Below are 18,768 nucleotides of genomic sequence, written 5' to 3' on the forward strand. Positions count from 1 at the left end.
AAAAATCACAGTCATTAAACTTAGAAATGTCAAGTATGCCTCTGGGTTTGTTAAGGGGACACTACAGTTTTCCATTTGATTTGAAGATAATTCAAGCAGCCTCAGCATCCTTGAAGAACCACTATTGATTACTTCTGCTAATTACCTCTGAGCCGAGTGAACACTTTGTGGAGAAGAAGCAAAGTGGTCTCCCATGTGGTCCGATTCAAGGGACATCACAGAATCTCACCCCACCAGCCTGCCTCTGACTTCGCCCCTCCCTGGGGCTGGGCTCTAACCACCTTCCTATAGTTGCAAAGTCTGCCAGAACTTTGTGCTGAGCTCAACTCCTCTCCTCTGGTCCTTCTGCCACACTGTTCTTCCAGGACTGGTCTTCCAGCAGAAATAAGGGGAGAAAGATGTCTAACAGAAGAGAAATCCTGTGCCAAACTTGATTTACTTTTTAATTTTATCTACGTTAGTTCTTTCTTTATTGATAGGATTTATCATTCGGGTGACACTCTATGACCTAAACTGATATTGATTCAGCATCACACTCATCACCACTCAAGCTTAGGAGACAAGCTATCTCTGAAAAAAAGAAAGTTTTGTTCAATAATTTTCAGGAATTTTTAAAATGTTCCTTCCAACAACTAATACAAGCCCTTCATAACTCCTTGCTTTATGGTAATCACCATAAAGACCTGCAGGTCACTTTCACTTGGAGGAAAATGTAACAGAAACCATGTTCTAACATCATCTGGGTGTCCATCTGGACACCAATAAACAAAGGAGGGTGAGGTTCAAATCGCCCTAAGCATGCCACCAGCTTTGTAATATGAGATCCCATTTCTAACTCTAATCAAGTTAGTTTTGAAGTGATTGTTTTCCAGGAAAATTCATTTCCCATTAATTTTAAAAACACATTTTCTATTCTTGCTGCCTCCTATAGGTTATTTAAAAATAAGAAAATGATGAGTATATAGACTTTGGTATTTGGAAAGAATTTCACACAAACCTTGGCTGAGGTTGCCTACAATTTGCCAAAATGAGATCAACACTTGGGTCATCAAGCAACTGGCTTCAGTCTTTTTATTTATTTTTTGTAAAGAACAGAATCATAAAAATAAGACCTTGTGGTTCAGTAAGAAAAACAGGAGCTTTGGGGGGTCAACCAATATTGACTGAACTCTGACTCTATTGATAATCAATGGCGAAAATTCAGGCTGCTTTTCAGATTTGATGGAGAAAGGTCATTTTAGCTACTTCACAGGGCAGCTAAGTGGATAAAGTTGATTACTGAACATGAAATTTCTGCTATAATGCCTGACACACAGTGGGCATTTAATAAATGGCAGTTCCCTTTCTACTTCAGTTTTGACGAGTCCTATAAAAATGAATATTGTCAACTCTTCATTACATACTGTGTGCCTCATTATAAATGCTAATAGAGTTCAGATTCATGGGTGGATCAGTGAATTATTCTGCTTAAGCTAAGTCCAAAGGTCAAGCTGAAGCTCATGGAATCCTTCTAGATATGGCCTTTTGGAATAAATTACACAAGAGGGCTACTCAATCAGAGCAGTGCCCAGGGAAAGCTAACAGTGCTTCTGGAAACCAGGTGCAGAGTACCCGAGTTCCAATCCCAGCCATGCAACGCTGGGGGGATGACTCCACTCCCCATGCCTCAGTTTCCTCATCTGAAACAAAATGGTGATGAAGGTCAGAAGAGGATGATCGGCGGAGCTCAACACATGGTTGCTGGGAAGTGGAGCATTTGAGTATAGGGCAGACGTGTGTGCAAACAGAATGGAGTCCGTTACAGCAAAGGACACATAGCAACATGGCTGAATCTTTTTTTTTTTTTTAAAGCATAATGCTGCCGAGAGACATTAGGAAATAAAGTGAAATACACAGCACAGGATCATTTAGCTTTTTAAATTAAAGAATAGGGCAATTCCCTAGCAGTCAACTGGTTAGCACTCTATACTTTCACTGCCTAGGGCATGGATGCAATCCCTGGTCAGGGAACTAAGATCCCACAAGCTGCATGGTGCAGCCAAAAAAACAAAAATAAAAGGACATGCATTCACACAGCAAAACACATTTTGCAACCATATATGTACATGAGATGTTTCACATGACAAGGACTGCATGAGAGGCTAAAAACTAAAGAATGGCGACTCTGTGGCCCCGTGGACTATAGCCCACAGGCTCCTCTGCCCATGGAATTTCCCAGGCAAGAATACTGGAATGGGTCGGCATTTCCTACTCCAGGGGATCTTTCCAGCCCAGGGATCAAACCTTGCAACTCCAGCATTGGCAGGTGAATTCGTTTCCATTAGCACCACTTGGAAAAGTCCCTCATGTAGTAGAAACTTAGTAAATGTTAATTCTGTAGCTCAGAGCATTAAAAAAAAAAGAAACATAAAGGAAAGAGTGTGTGTGAGGAGGTGGTGTAATCATCTCTTCAAGCTTTTCTTGTAAGAAAAACATTGGTCATCTAAAACAGGGCTACAAAAACAATGAACTTTAAAAACTTCATCAGGATGTGATATTTATGATTTACTGTGTGTGTGCATGTGTGTGTGTGTGTGTTAATCGCTTAGTCATGTCCAACTCTTTGTGACCCCTTTGACTGCAGCCCACCAACTCCCTTCTCCAGGGGATTTTCCCAACACAGGGATTGAACCCAGGTCTCCTGCATTGCAGGAAGATTCTTTACCATCTGAGCCACCAGGGAAACCCCTCTATGATTTACTATATTGTGAATTTTATTTCCTACTTCTACATTAGCAGTTTTAGAAAAAATTTAGAATAGGAAAGAGCATAAGATAAAACAAAGTTAATTTAGAATAAGCTAAAAATATTGAAAAATTCTTTTTCAGCTTGGTTGATCCTAAATAAATCATGGGTATGCTTTTAAATCTGGCTCACACACACATAAAAAGAAACATAAAGGCTAATTACAATGCTTAAGGATTCACAAAGATTTTAATCTCCATGTCTTCTGTAAAGTCCACAATCAGCATATTTTCAAAGAACAGAGTCTACAACAGGTAATATTATCATCACTGTTCTTATCTAATTAAACTATCGTTCTTAAAATTGAAGTCTTATATAATGAATAAAAATTCTAATATTTAAATTCTAAGCTAAGGCTTTACATCTTTAACATAATTATACTAAAGTTCATTAATAAAATCAAGTCAATATTCATAGGATTATTTTATTTCCATTAAATTTAGATTTCTATTAAACCCATTTTTATACTAAGCACTCATTTAGAAGAAGAAAGAACAATACACCTTGATTTTCCAAAACAACTCTTAAAATGGTTCATCAGCTAGTGAAACCACCAGTGTAATTACTTTTCCCATTCTCAAGAATATAAAATGATCTAATTTATAATTAGTGTTGTTATGACAAGTGCCTAATAAACTTTTAGTGATTTGACATTACAGCTGAATTTTCATTGGAAATAGTGGAAAGTTTTATGACTTGAGACTTTTCTAATCTAGAGGCATATTGATAAAATCCAACTCCAATAAAATAACATCCTGATCCTTGCTTTTTTTCTAATTATAACTGTAGGTCCTAAACATTAAAAATATAAATAAATAAGAAAGTTATTGACACCTTATCAAAAGGAGTAAATCTTTATTCATTTTATTTTTATGCTTTGTCACTGCTTGTTTATTAATTATTTACATATTCATATATAATAAACACATGATAAAACTGAAATATGTACTATAAAGCTGCACAATTAGTAAATCAAAAGTTTCACATTAATATAGTAATAAGATATAGTACAGTATAGTATATATATAAATATAGTTTAGAACTCTGATCTGAGAATAATGTGCTTTTTGAATGTTTTTCATTTTCAGTACTTGAACAAACCCTTCATTTTCAATAGCACATTATGCTATCTTAAAATGGAAAATCTAACTCCATAGACTAGAACAACCAGAACACAAACCTACACCCACAAACTCTTCCCCTACCCACGCAGTTTATAGCAGGTAAATCTTCTGTAATGCCTCATTTTTAAAAAAGACTTCAATGCAGGATTTTTCTTATCATGTCCTTGGAACTACACAATATGTTCCCAGGAAATGAGAAGTGGAACAGTTAATCCAATATCCTGCCCCTTGCAGGGGCCACAGCTGACGCTTCCAGGGAGGCTGACAAACACACAGACATGCCCCTCAGCTTCCAAGGTAGATGAGTCAGCCAGGAAGTTCTGTCTGTCCCCTTGAGAACCTGAGAAGATTCGTTTGAATATAGAAATATGACATTCAAATACCTAAGGCCAATCATAACTTTTGTAGCAGCTGAAGAAAAGCCCATCATGACAGATGGTAACAAACTAGTTACTCAGGATATATTTTCCCATCTTCAAACTGGTATCTCCTTTAGACGCTACACAAAGGATCTCTTAAGAAATCTGCAGATCTGCAGTTCTAGCTCATGGTACATATGCTTTTAATGTTTTCTTCAAATATTTTCTCATTCTGGGTTTGGACTCATAATGACTTGATCATTATCTATCAACAAATATTATTCCTACACAAATTAGGAATGGAAATGCTTGTGTACAATGATTCATTTTGTTCTTTTATTCACCGCCCTCCACTCTGAATCCCTAAATCAAGTGTCCTCAGGGTGTCCCCTGGTTTCCCAGGGTCTGTCCCAATGCCATACATACCCATCTCACCTGGGGTCCCACACAAGAGCAGACCTCTCAGACACCCCAAAGTGCTCCCTCCAAATTTTGCAGACTGTTGTCCTCTATTGGCTTATTTATCTAATAAAAAATTCTTTATATGTTTTCAAAAACTGCAATTAATTGTCTCTATCAAAATCAATGCTGTCGAAAGGCACTGTGCATTCTGGAATGGGTCCTGGAACAGAAGAAGGAAATCAGTGGGAAATTAGATGAAATCTGATTAAGTCTTAGAGTTTACTTCACAGTAATGTGCCCATGCTGGTTTCTCAGTTTTGATGAACATACATACAGTTCAGTTCAGTTGCTCAGTCGTGTCTGACTCTTTGCAACTCCATGGACTGCAGCACACCAGACCTCCCTGTCCATCACGAACTCCCGGAGCTTACTCAAACTCATGTCCATTGAGTCGGTGATGGCATCCAACTGTCTCATCCTCTGTCATCCCGTTTTCCTCCCACCTTCAATCTTCCCCAGCATCAGGGGCTTTTCAAATGAATCAGTTCTTCGCATCAAGTGGCCAAAGTAGTGGAGTTTCAGCTTCAGCATCAATCTTTCCAATGAATATTAGGACTGATTTCCTTTAGGATGGACTGGTTGGATCACCTTGCAATCCAAGGTGCTCTCAAGAGTCTTCTCCAACACCACAGTTCAAAAGCATCATTTCTTCAGCACTCAGCTTTCTTTATGATCCAACGCTCACATCTATACAAGACTACTGAAAAAACCAAAAGCTTTGACTAGATGTACTAGACATTACTAGAAAAAGTAATGTCTCTGCTTTTTAATATGTTGTCTAGGTTGGTCATAGCTTTTCTTCCAAGGATCATGTGTCTTTTAATTTCATGGCTGCTGTCACCATATGCAGTGATTTTGGAGTCCCCCAAAAATAAAATCTGCCACAGTTTCCCTTACTTCCCCATCTATTTGCCATGAAATGATGGGATTAGATGCCATGATCTTAGTTTTCTGAATGTTGAGTTTTAAGCCAACTTTTTCACTCTCCTCTTTCACTTTCATCAAGAGACTTTTTAGTTCTTCTTCACTTTCTGCCATAAGGGTGGTGTCATCTGCATATCTGAGGTTACTGATATTTTTCCTGACAATCTTGATTCCAGCTTGTGCTTCATCCAGCCCAGCATTTCTCATGATGTACTCTGCATATAAGTTAAATAAGCAGGGTGGCAATATACAGCTTTGATAAACTCCTTTCCCGATTTGGAACCAGTCTGTTGTTCCATGTCCAGTTCTAACTATTGCTTCTTGACCTGCATACAGATTTCTCAGAAGGCAGGTCAGGTGGTCTGGTATTCCCATCTCTAAGAATTTAAGGGAGGAGGGTGGAATAGGTGAGGCATCTATATGAACTCTGCATTAGCTTTGCCACTTCTCTGTAAAAATAAAACTAGTGCAAAATAAGTGGTGTATTTCAAAAACCAAGATTGGGTTTTAAAATGAGATTTCAATGTAGGAACCCAAATAAAGAGGAAGATGGAAATTCCAGTTAGTATGATGCTTCTGCCGGAGAAGGCAATGGCACCCCACTCCAGTACTCTTGCCTGGAAAATCCCATGGATGGAGGAGCCTGGTAGGCAGCAGTCCATGGGGTCGCTAAGAGTCAGATACGACTGAGCGACTTCACTTTCACCTTTCACTTTCATGCATTGGAGAAGGAAATGGCAACCCACTCCAGTGTTCTTGCCTGGAGAATCCCAGGGACGGGCGAGCCTGGTGGGCTGCCGTCTATGGGGTCGCAGAGAGTCGGACACGACTGAAGCGACTTAGCAGCAGCAGCAGCAGCATGATGCTTCTGCAAAGGGAGAAGTTTGAGGTGAAGAAATTTCAGTCACTCCTCCTTTAACCTCGTAGAGGCAGCTTCCCCTCTGCATTCACATAAAGGTTGGCTGTGAAGGAAACTGCGTTCATTTGCATGACGTCTGGTCAGACACCAACATGATCACAAGTTTACTTTTCAGGAAGATGAATCATGCTGCATCATGGAGTGTGGCCTTTAGGAAGGCGAGGGGGCACTCCAGGTGAATATGTAGGTACATCACCCAAGAGCTACACTAGATTAGTGAAAGCAAAGAGAACATGAATTGACAATTGAAGGGTCAGTAAGAAACTACACAGGATGTGCTATGAGAGAGGAAAGTGTCAAAAATGACTCCTGGATTGCTTCTGCTCAGGTCACAGAGTAAATGACAGAAAAACTGACTGAAAGAGGAATTACAAAAGAAAGAGCCATTTAGCTAGATGACCAAGAGATAAACATGAACATGCTGGCGGGTTTGGGGAAGTTTTCAGTGGAGATAAAAAGATAAGAAGCTGAGAAGAAGGTTTTTGAGCTCTGCAAAGGAAGATTTGAACATCAGCCTTAAAGTGGCATGGATGAATTGACTGAATGTTATTCAAATAGTTATTGAGATGATGCAAACAGAATGCACATTTAGGACAGAAAAAAGTCAGGTACTAAGCTTTAGATATGCACAGCGCAGTGATCATAATTATTTATTAGATTTACGATACAGAATTTATATCTAAAAAGTAGCTTGTATGGAAAAACTGACTGTCAAAACCCATTTCACCTCAAGTCAGTGTTTGTAGCCTATTTCATTATTTGTTCCTGAGAAATACAACAAGTGACAAAGAAAAGCAAATACATAGCTAGAGATAGAAATGATACATACACAAACATTATTTTTTCCACAGACACGTGTATTTCTCTAGAGTCATAATACCAAAAAAATCAGCATTAGAGAGTTTTCTTTAATATTAAAAGATCAATATGTTTTGCGACCAACTATATTCAGTTATATTTAGGTAAAAACGAAGTTTGTAAAGCCCTAGGAGGATGACAAACTCCACAAGAATAATTTTACAATTATTCCACTTAAATAATTTTCTCCCTGGGAGAATTTTCACTTCAGTTTGATACTGGTCTCCATTTGGTATAATTTTCCCCTTGCTTAGGTTTTTTCCTGAAAGACATCTATTTCACAAAAGGATAAGGCATTAATAATTTCACTTAACAGTGATTTCATGTTGCACTGGTTGTGAAATTGAACTAAAAGTCAATAACATGATATACTGTTCCCTTTGGAATAGTATTTCACCTGGATATGAATTTCACACTGGAAAAATGGAAATAATGATTATGCTGCACTTGGAAATTGGAACACAAAAAAACCAAAAGTATTCACACAAGGATATATATTTACAAAATTTTAACTGTTAAGAATCTCCACTCATGGAAAAATAGACTGGCTTCATCTACATTTATTAAAAACTACTTATCTCTTTTAACTTTCATGTTGAAAAATAAGTGATATCAAATCTCATGAAACGCAAGCCTATAAAATCTAAACCATTCCAACAAAAGTCTTAGACTCAGGCTATAATTCAGAAGCTATATTGAAATAATTGGAAACTGATGTTTCTAAGAATAGACTGGGAAAGTGAGATTTCTTAAGCTATGAAAAATCATTTCCCAAGAGAATAGGCAGACAAGTAACAAGTCACAAACTGGGAGAAAATATTTGCAAAATACAATTCTGATAAAAGGACTGTTACCCAAAATGTACAAAAAAATCTCTCAAAAAATCAATAATTAAACAATCTAATAAAATAGCAAAAGATTTCAACAAATATCTTACCAAAGAAGATATACAGATGGCAAATAAGCATATGAAATGATGTTCCATACCACATGATATCAGAGGCATGCAAATTAAAACAAGAAACCACTACATACCTCTCCTAATATCTGGCAAAAATCCAGAACACTGACAACAAATGCTGGCAAGGATGTGGAGCCGCAGGAACACCAATTCATTGTCAGTGGAAATGCAAACGGGAGCAGCATTTTGAAAGACATTCTGGTGGTTTCTTGTAAAACTGAACATACTCTTACCATAAAGTGCAGCACTTAGGCTCCTTGGCATTTACCCAAGGAAGTTAAAATCCTACTCCCACAAAACCCTGCACATGGTGTTTATATCGACTTTCTTCATAATCGCCAAAACCTAGAAGCAACTCTGATGTCCTTCAGTAGATGCACGAATATATTCGAACAATGAAATATTATTAGGACTAAACAGAAATGAGCCATTGAGCCACAAGAAGACATGGAGGACACTTTTGCTTCTGCTTCATTGACCTGCTTCATAAAGCCTTTGACTGTATGGATCACAACAAACAGTGGAAATTTCTTCAAGAGATGGGAATACCAGACCACCTTACCTGCCTCCTAAGAAACCTGTATGCAGGTCAGAAGCAACAGGTAGAACCTGACTTGAAACAACAAACTGGTTCCAAACTGGGAAAGAATTATGTCATAGCTGTAAATTGTCACCCTGCTTATTTAACTTATAAGCAGAGTACATCATACAAAATGCCAGGCTGAATGAAGCACAAGCTGGAATCAAAAATTTAGGGAGAAATATCAATAACCTCAGATATTCAGATGATACCACCCTTATGGCAGAAAGTGAAGAGGAACTAAAAAGCCTCTTGACAAGGGTGAAAGAGGAGAGTTGAAAAGTTGGCTTAAAACTCAACATTCAGAAAACTAAGATCTTGGCATCAGGTCCCATCACTTCATGGCATATAGTTGGGGAACAATGGAAACAGTGAAAGACTTTATTTTCTTGGGCTTCAAAAACACTGTGGAGAGTGACTGCAGCCATGAAATTAAAACACACATGATCCTGGGAAGAAAAGTTATGACCACCCTAGACAACATATTAAAACGCAGAGATGTTACTTTACCGACAAAGGTCCATCTAGTCAAAGCTATGGTTTTTCCAATAGTCACGTATGGATGTGAGAGTTGGACTGTCAAGAAAGTTGAGCACCAAAGAAATGATGCTTTTGAACTGTGGTGTTGGAAAAGACTCTTGAGAGTCCCTTGCACTGCAAGCAGATCCAACCAGTCAATTCTGGGAGGACTGATGCTGAAGCTGAAACTCCAATTCTTTAGCCACCTGATGCTAGGACCTGACTCATTGGAAAAGGCCCTGATACTGGGAAAGATAGAAGACATGAGGTGTAGGGGGTGACAGAAGAAGAGATGGTTGGATAGTATCACTGACTTGATGGACATGGGTTTGAAAAAGCTCTGGGGGTTAGTGATGGACAGGAAAGGCTGGTGTGCTGCAGTCCACGGAGTCTCAGAGTTGGACACGACTGAGTGACTGAACTTAACTAAAGTAAAAGAATACATTCTGCAAAAGACTAAACTATGGAGATAGTGAAAAGATCACTGGCTACCACCATTTGCGTGGGTGAGCCATGAATAGGCAGAGCACAGAAAAAAATTTAAGGCATTGAAAATACTGTATGATACCACAATAATGGAGAGATGTCATTATACATTTGTCCAAACCTATAGAATATGCAGTACTAGTAATGAACCCTAAGGTAAACTCTGCACTTTGGCTGCTTATGCTTCATTGATGCAGATTTTTCCATTTTCATTCTGGTGGCGGATGTTGATAACTGGAGATGCTATGCATGTGTAGGGCACAGGGTATGTGGGAAATCCCTGTAACTTCCTCTCAGTTTTGCTGTGAACCTAAAACTCTTAAACAAACAAAAAAATTCTTAAGGGCTTCCCTGGTGGCTCAGTGGTGGAGAATCTTCCTGCCAGTGCAGGAGACAGGGGTTCAATCCCTGGGCCAGGAAGACCCCACTTTCTGTGCAGCAAACATGCCACAACCATTCAGCCTGTGCCTTAGAGCCCATGCCTCACCACTACTGAGCCCGTGTGTCATATCCACAGAAGCCTGCACGCCCAGAGCCTGTACTCCAAAACAAGAGAGGCCGCCACTAGAGCGTAGCCTCAGCCCGCTACAACCAGAAAAAGCCAGTTCAGGATCGAAAACCCAGCACAGCCTAAATAAATAAAACTATAAAAAAACAAAATAAAATCTTTTTAAAAACTGTGATAATAGGGATGAAATTTGCCCCTTCTGTATTTAAGTTGCACTGTGCGTGTGAATGAAGGTGTTCTACCTTGTATATCTTATTATTTTAGTTTTACATTGCCTTGTAATAACAAGAATTTTGCTTTGATTAACTGAAGACAGAGACCACTGTTGACCCACGCCTCCACCAGAGTCTCCCAAACATTCACAGGCAAGTCTGACTCAGTCTCTTATACGGAGTCACTGCTCCTTTTTCCTGGGTCCTGGTGCTCAAAAGGTTTTGTTTGTACCCTTCAAGAGTCTCTGCTTCCCCAGTCCTGTGGAAGTTCTAAAATCAAATCCCCCTGACCTTCAAAGTCAGATTCCCTGGGGATTCTCAGTGCCTTTGCCAGAGCCCCAGGTTGGAAAGTCTGTTGTGGGGCTTAGAACTTTTGCAACAGTGCGAGAACTTCCAAATACTAAGATCATGGCATCTGATCCCATCACTTCATGGCAAAAAGATGGGGGAAAAATGGAAACAGTGACAGGTTTATTTTCTTGGGCTCCAAAAATCACTGTTGACAGTGACTGCAGCCATGAAATTAAAAAATGCTTGCCCCTTGGCAGAAAAGCTATGACAAACCTAAACAGCATATTAAAAAGCAGAGACATGACTTTGCCAGCAAAGGTCCGTCTAGTCAAAGCTATGGTTCCTCCAGTGGTCATATATGGATATAAGAGTTGTACCATAAAGAATGCACAGCACCAAAGAATTGATGCTTCAGAACTGTGGTGTTGGAGAAGACTCTTTAAACCGCAAGGAGATCAAACCAGTCAATCCTAAAGGAAATCAACCCTAAATGTTTACTAGAAGGACTGATGTTGAAGCTGATGCTCCAATACTTTGGCCACCTGATGTGAAGAGCTGACTCATTGGAAAAGACCCTGATGTTGGGAAAGGCTGAAGGCAGGAGGAGAAGGGGATGACAGAAGATGACATGGTTGGATGGCATCCTCGATTCAATGGACATGAGCTTGAGCAAACTCTGGGAGATAGTGAAGGACACAGAAGCCTGTCGTGCTGCAGTCCATGGGGTTGCAAAGAGTTGGACATGACTGAGTGAGTGAATAAGACAAACAACTAAGGGCAGATGTTGTAGGGAGAACATGGATCTTTTTAGGTTTTCTTATGAAAAAGTAATATTCTATATGAAAGATTATAACATAATTATTATGGAAATAATACATGACTAGTCTATGGTGAATAATTAATACTAAAATGTATATGGGACTTCCCTGGTGGCTCAGTCAGTAAAGAATCTACCTGCAATACAGGAGACTACCTAAAATGCAGGAAACCCAGGTTCAGTTCCTGGGTGAGGAATATTCCTTGTTAGAGGAAATGGCAACCCACTCCAGTATTCTCGCCTCGGAAATCCCAGAGACAGAGGAGCCTGGAGGGCTACAGTTCATGGGGTCACAAAGAGTCAGACACGCCTTCTGACTAAACCATCACCAAATGGTATATATCCCATTTATTACAACTCTATAGTACAAAGAATAAAGGATGTTTTGTACAGGGACAGACAAACCTGGATAGACTTTGTGAGACCAGATTAGAAAAATGCTAGGAATTACTTTAAAATGATACTCCTTTTTATCTTGCATCACTTGATGAAACAAAAGTTATTTTAAAATACACAACAAAGAACTAAACAGTGGTGTTATCGTCAGGATTACTGGCCTGGAAGGAGAAAGGAAGAGGCCAAATTAGACTCCTCTAAAATTTTTGGACAAACTTGGGCTCCAATTTTAACACTCCAGGTAGTCAGCTTTATGAACTAAGTGAATCAATTTTCACACCTTAAAAATACAGCTTTCATCTCAAATGTTAACTTTGAGATAACTATTAGAAGTAATTTAATAAGTAAAAAAAAAATATATGTATATATTTGTGATTATTTTTGTTGTACTGGCCAATCAAACAAAATTAACCAAGAAGGTTGTCTTCATTTGTATGAGTAAAATCCAAGTAATTGGCAATGTGACCATATCCTATATGCAAAATAAAATATAATATCCTCAATTTTAAAAAATTAATGATACACAAAGATTCATGTCTGTTGAAATTAATACTGTGAAACATATACACAATAATGCAAATCAACTGAAATTAACACTAATTTCACGTTATACACTATATACATATTATATTATTTCATATCATGAACTCCATTTATAAACCTGGAGGTAAAAGAATTGGAAACAATTTTAAACACAGATGCTTATCAATTACCTGGAAAAAGTTGGTTTTATTACTTGTAAGGGCTTAGTAAGTTCCCTTAATAATTTGTCTCCATATATTTTTTCTGAATCAAACATATTTAAAAGTTGCACATAAGAGTTTTAACAAAAGAGGCCATTACATGTGCTATGGCATTTCATTGCTTTTTTAAATCAGAATAGCAAAGCTTTTGTTCAAAATAATAAAAAGTCATAGATAAATTTTGGGGAAATGCTCTTTGTGTAAATGCAAATTGGTAAAATGTTTCTAATGGGAAGTTTGACATTAAGTATCAAAATAAAAATTGTGCATAGAATTTGATGTAGAAATCTCATTTCTAGGAACTTACACTGATACAACGACATATGTGTAAAATATGTCCACATGACAAGGTTCATCACAGCATCATCTTAAATAGTAAAAAAGGAGAAAAAACACAAACTTTAACAGAGGATTAATTAAATAAATCATGAAATAATTTGCAGACACTGGGTACTATGCTCAAGAAATCTATTGATATGGAAATATTAAAGTTTGATATTAATAGGATCTCATATTTCACATTATAAATATGATTGAATTTATTTTTAAAGCATTATGCAATTTTATATAATTTCAAATAGACCAATTATTGCAATAATCCCATGAGCCATTTTTGTCTCCTTTTAAACAGAATCAGAGGAGTTTATCCCAATCAGAATTACACAAGTAAAAGTTACATAATACAATAAATCACAAATTTAATATTAACAAATTTTCCATTTGTCAGTGGCTTCATATCTTTAGGTCGAATTGGAAATAAATGATAGCACTTCACTAAATTCAGTGAAAAAAGTAATGGGCAAGTAAAATATACAGGACTGATCCCATTAGTGTGAGCACAAAATCCAATTACCAAGCCTCTTTTTCCCTTCGGATATATGTCAGCTTCATGAAGAAAACAAGCTATGTATTACTCCATTGTTACTTTTGCCTCTCAAGGCCATTACCCTGAAATTAACCAGGTCTCCTGCTTATCAAAGCAACATTTTGACTGCTTCTGACTCTGAGGTGTCTATTTCTGAAAAGAGTGGAAAGTGGAAATGTCTTGTAATTTATCTGCTGGCTATTGTTAAGGGAAAAAAAGGTATCTATGCAAACTGCAGCTTTTATATAAGAAAAATTAAACTGTGTTGCCACCTGTTACTCTGCTGTGAAGAAAACATTTCTGAGGAATTAAAATTTTTAGGCAATTCATAGACTCTATAAAGCAGAGGGATGTTTATCAAATGAGGTGTGTCATGCAATTAATGTAAAACTGTAGCCAAATCTTTGTGCTATAATCTTGTTGCCTGAGGCTATAATACAAATGAGGAAAGGTGGTCAGTAGAGACAGGAAACAGTTCAAACATTGGATCTTGCCCCAAACTCCAAAAACCTACATATTCAGGATAGATGTTCTTTGCCTTTTCACATTATGAGCAGGGAGAGATATAGGAGCTTATTTATTTCAACAACACTATTCTACTTAATGATGAATTCCATCTTGCAGATACATCCATGGCAAAATTAAAGCCATGTTGCTATGGAAGTCTCCCCAGCTGTTGAGAGAGGAATAAAAACGCTCAAGTTATTTATTCTATTGAATTATACTTTTACATTTAATGCTATTAATATTACATGGTAAACAACTGTATTGTTATGTATCAAGTAGTATGCTAAGTTCTGAGAAGAAATTCAAAGATGAATAAAAAACAAACTTTACAAGTTAAAAATAAATCTAGAAGGAGAGACATTAAAAGTTCCCTAGTTAGAAGTGATTAGACATTTTGCAGAGGCTATGAAAGTTCAGAGGAACACGACAGCTTCCAGTTCTGTGGATCAGAAAGAAGAAAGAGTGTAAGCCAAACTTTGACTTATGGTCAAAATTCAGAATTTAAAAATGTAAAGATGGTGCAGTTTAAGCAATTCCAGAGGGGGGTCAAAGTATGAACAAAGGCACACAGTGAGTAAATTAAAGTGGGGAAAAGACAGTTTTCCTAACGTCCAATCTACTTGAAACAACACACTCTGGAAGAAAATCTAGAAAATCAGGCTGAAACCAGATGTGGAAGATGCTGAAAGTCATCCAAAGAAGTTTACATAAAATTTAGGAAGAAACAGACATATAAAGTCCTAGGACAGAAACTAATGAGATTATATGTGTTTTCAGTAAGACTCTTCTAAGATATATGAGATGAGCTGGAGAGAAACAAGAATCTGGAGACAGCATAGTTTGAAGACAAATGTGTTAGTTTAGTTGGATACTTGGGTAATGCTGGTTGATTTGTGTCATTGTTGTTCAGTCACTCAGCCATGTCCGACTCTGCAACTCCATGGACTGCAGCACACCAGGCTTCCCTGTCCTTCACCATCTCCTGGAGCTTGCTCAAACTCATGTCCAGCAGTGATTCCAACCAACCATCTCTTCTTCTGTCATCCCCTTCTCTTCCTGCCTTCTATTTTCCCCAGCATCAGGGTCTTTTCCAATGAGCTGGCTCCTCACATCAGGTGGCCAAAGTACTGGAGTTTCAGCTTCAGCATCAGTTCTTCCAATGAATATTCAGGAAATACTGATTTCCTACAGGATTAACTGGTTTGATCTCCTTGCAGTTCAAGGGACTCTCAAGAGTCTTCTCCAACACCACAGTTCAAAAGCATCAGTTCTTCAGGATTCAGCCTTTTTTGTGGTCCAACTCTCGCATCCATACATGACTACTGGAAAATGTATAACTTGGACTAGATGAACCTTTGTCAGCAGAGTAATGTCTCTGCTTTTTAATATGCTGTCTAGGTTGGTCATAGATTTTCTTCCAAGGAGCAAATGTCTCTCAGTTTCATGGCTTCAGTCATCATTTGCAGTGATTTTGGAGCCCAAGAAAATAAAGTCTTTCACTGTTTCCATAGTTTCCCATCTATAGGCCAAGAAGTGATGGGACCAGATGCCATGATCTTACTTTTCTGAATGTTGAGTTTTAAGCCAGCCTTTTCACTCTCCTCTTTCACTTTCATCAAGAGGCTCTTTAGTTCTTCTTCACTTTCTGTCATAAGGGTGGTATTATCTGCATATCTGAGGTTATTGATATTTCTCCCAGCAATCTTGATTCCAGCCTGTGATACATCCAGCCCCTGCTTCATCCAGCCTGGCATTTCACATGATGTACTTTGTATATAAGTTAAATAAACAGGGTGACAATATACAGCCTTGACGTACTCATTTCCCAATTTTAAACCAGTCTGTTGTTCCATGCCTGGTTGTAACTGTTACTTCGTGACCTACATACATGTTTCTCAGGAGGCAGGAAGGTGGTCTGGTATTCCAATCTCTAAGAATTTTCCACAGTTCGCTGTGATACATATACATGACTTGTGAGCTATATACATATGTGAGTGATATCTAAATGACATGACCTGATAATACACTATCTTCATGCATGTATGCATGCTAACTTGGTTCAATTGTGTCTGACTCTGAACCCAATGGATTGTAAGCCTGCCAGGCTTCTCTGTCCATGGGATACTCCAGGCAAGAATACTGGAGTGGGTTGCCATTCCCTTCTCCACGGAATCTTCCCAACTCAGGGATTCAAACTGCATCTCAAGTCTCCTGCATAGGCAAGTGGGTTCTTTACCACTAGTGCCACCTGAGAAGCCCATATTAATTTACATTAATAACATTAATAATACCAACTATAACGTTTACAAATGAGAGACTGAGAGCATAGTAATGGTCATAAGCAAAAACTGAAGAATCAATGATAGAAGATGGAATGTGAGAAATTCATTTTTTGACACATTGGATTTGATGAGTTTGAGGGATAATCAGCAAGGAGGTATGCAACAATTGGCAATGTGGCAATGAGACTGATTTTGGTAATTAATTAGGTGGTTATAACATAGCAGATTGTATTGATTTATATGTATGTGAATATATGTATATATATGTACACACACACACACACACACATATATATAGGCTTCCCAGGTGGCCTAGTGGTAAAGAATTTGCCTGCCAATGGCAGGAGATACAGGTTCAATCCCAGAGTCAGCAAGCTCCCTTGGAGAAGGACATGTAAACCCAATCCAGTATCCTTGCTTGGGAATTCCCATGGGCAAAGAAGCATGGTGGGCTACAGTCCATGGGGTTGCAAAGAGTCAGACATGACTGAGCATGCAGGCATGGAAATATATATATGGTGGTGGTTTACTCCCTAAATCATGTCCAAATCTTATAACCCAATGGACTGTAGCTCATGGGATTTCCCAGGCAAGAATACTGGAATGGGTTGCCACTTCCTTCTCCAGGGGATCTTCCCAACCCAGGGATCAAACCCGGGCCCCCTGAATTGCAGGCAGATTCTTTACTGACTGAGCTACCAAGGAAGTCCAGGAGATTGTACTGATTCCTACATCCATATAAAGTAATAACAAATACAGTCAGCTATAACTGGATGTACACAGTTTAGCCATGCCACCAAGGCCACTTAAAGCAGAGAATATGGAACCCGGGGTAAATAGGAGTTCTGCATTGTTGTTTAATCTGACTGCATGTAGCCGTGCAAACTCTTCACCATTTACCTTCTCCCTTGCTCCTGGGTCAAAGAGCTATAGGTAATCTGATAAAAATTGTATTATTTTAAATAAATGTAGATGTGTTTAAACTGTTTTTTCAGCCTTATAGAGTTATAAACAAATGACAACTTTATACAGTTAAAACATATAACTTTGTGTTTTGATATAGGTAGACAAAGGGAAATAATCACTTCCTTCACATCCTCATCAGCACTTGTTCTCTTTTGGGTTTTATAATAGCTATCCTAACAGATGTGAGGTGAGAGTCACTGTACTTTTGATTTTCATTTCCCTGTTGATTAGCGATGTTGAGCACCCATGCGTTTACCTGCTGACCATTTATATGTCTTCCTTTAAGAAATGTCAATTCATGTCCTTTGCTCATGTTTTAGATCAGGTCACTTTATCTGTTATTGAGTGGTATGAGTTTTATTTACTTATTTATTTTGACCATGTCACATGATATGTGGGCCCTTAGCTCTTGGACCAGGGATCAAACCTAAGCCCCCTTCAATGGCAGCTCAGAGTCTTGAGCACTGGACTGCCAGGGAAGTCTCCGTATGAGTTTGTAATATATTTTGTATATTAACTTCATTAACCCCTTATTAGATATATGAATTGTAACTACTTTCTCCTATCCTGTAGTTTGCCTTTTAATTCTATTAATTGTTTTCTCTGCTGTCCAGAAGCTTTTTCATTTCATGCAATTCCATTTGTCTATTTTTTCTTTTATTGCCTGTGCTTTTGGTGTCATATCCAAGAAAACATTGCCAATACCAATGTCAAAAAGCTTTTCTTTTTGTTTTTCTGTTAGTTTTATAATTTTAGGATGTGTGTAAGTCTTTAATCCATTGAGTTGATATTTGTACATCTGGTGTAGATAATGGTCCACTTTTTTTTGTATGCTAATATATACTGTTCAGAGAATCAGACATACCTAAATACCTAATAAGTGGCATAGTGAGAGTAATGGTTAAAAATTAAGCCCAGGTACTTAATACCTGAAATGATTAAACTGATAGGTTAATCATTGTTGCTTAGTTGCTAAATTTTGTCTGACTTTTTTGTGACCCCATAGACTGTAATTTCCCAGGCAAGAATAATGGAGGGGGTTGCCATTTTCTTCTCCAGGGGATCTTCCCGACCCAGGGATCGAACTTGTTTAGCCTGTATTGACAAGCGGATTCTTTACCACTGAGCCACCATGGAAGCCCCAGGGTGATCATTAAATTCCATGAAATCATTAGACGCATAGGCTAGAAAATTATAATGCTATG

General features: G+C 38.1%; 1 long non-coding RNA gene across 6 annotated transcripts in view; it reads right to left on the reverse strand.

Annotated features, from left to right (window-relative positions):
- Nucleotides 1–18,768, reverse strand: part of LOC147356955 (uncharacterized) — a 431,587-nt gene that overhangs the window by 373,706 nt on the left and 39,113 nt on the right. The window contains exons 2-3 of one of the 6 annotated variants that reach the window (XR_015143677.1): nt 4,703–4,889; nt 2,946–4,248 (exon numbers count right to left, since the gene is read on the reverse strand). The exons of 4 other annotated variants lie outside the window; for them this stretch is intronic. This is a non-coding gene — a long non-coding RNA (uncharacterized LOC147356955). Of the gene's footprint in view, nt 1–2,945; nt 4,249–4,693; nt 4,890–18,768 lie in introns of those variants that run through there. One more of the 6 variants, XR_015143678.1, reaches the window with a different exon arrangement.

This window comes from Bos grunniens, chromosome 16 (assembly GCF_055505025.1).
Source record: "Bos grunniens cultivar Pamir isolate PY7600 chromosome 16, Bosgru_T2T1.0, whole genome shotgun sequence".
Lineage (NCBI taxonomy): Eukaryota > Metazoa > Chordata > Mammalia > Artiodactyla > Bovidae > Bos > Bos grunniens.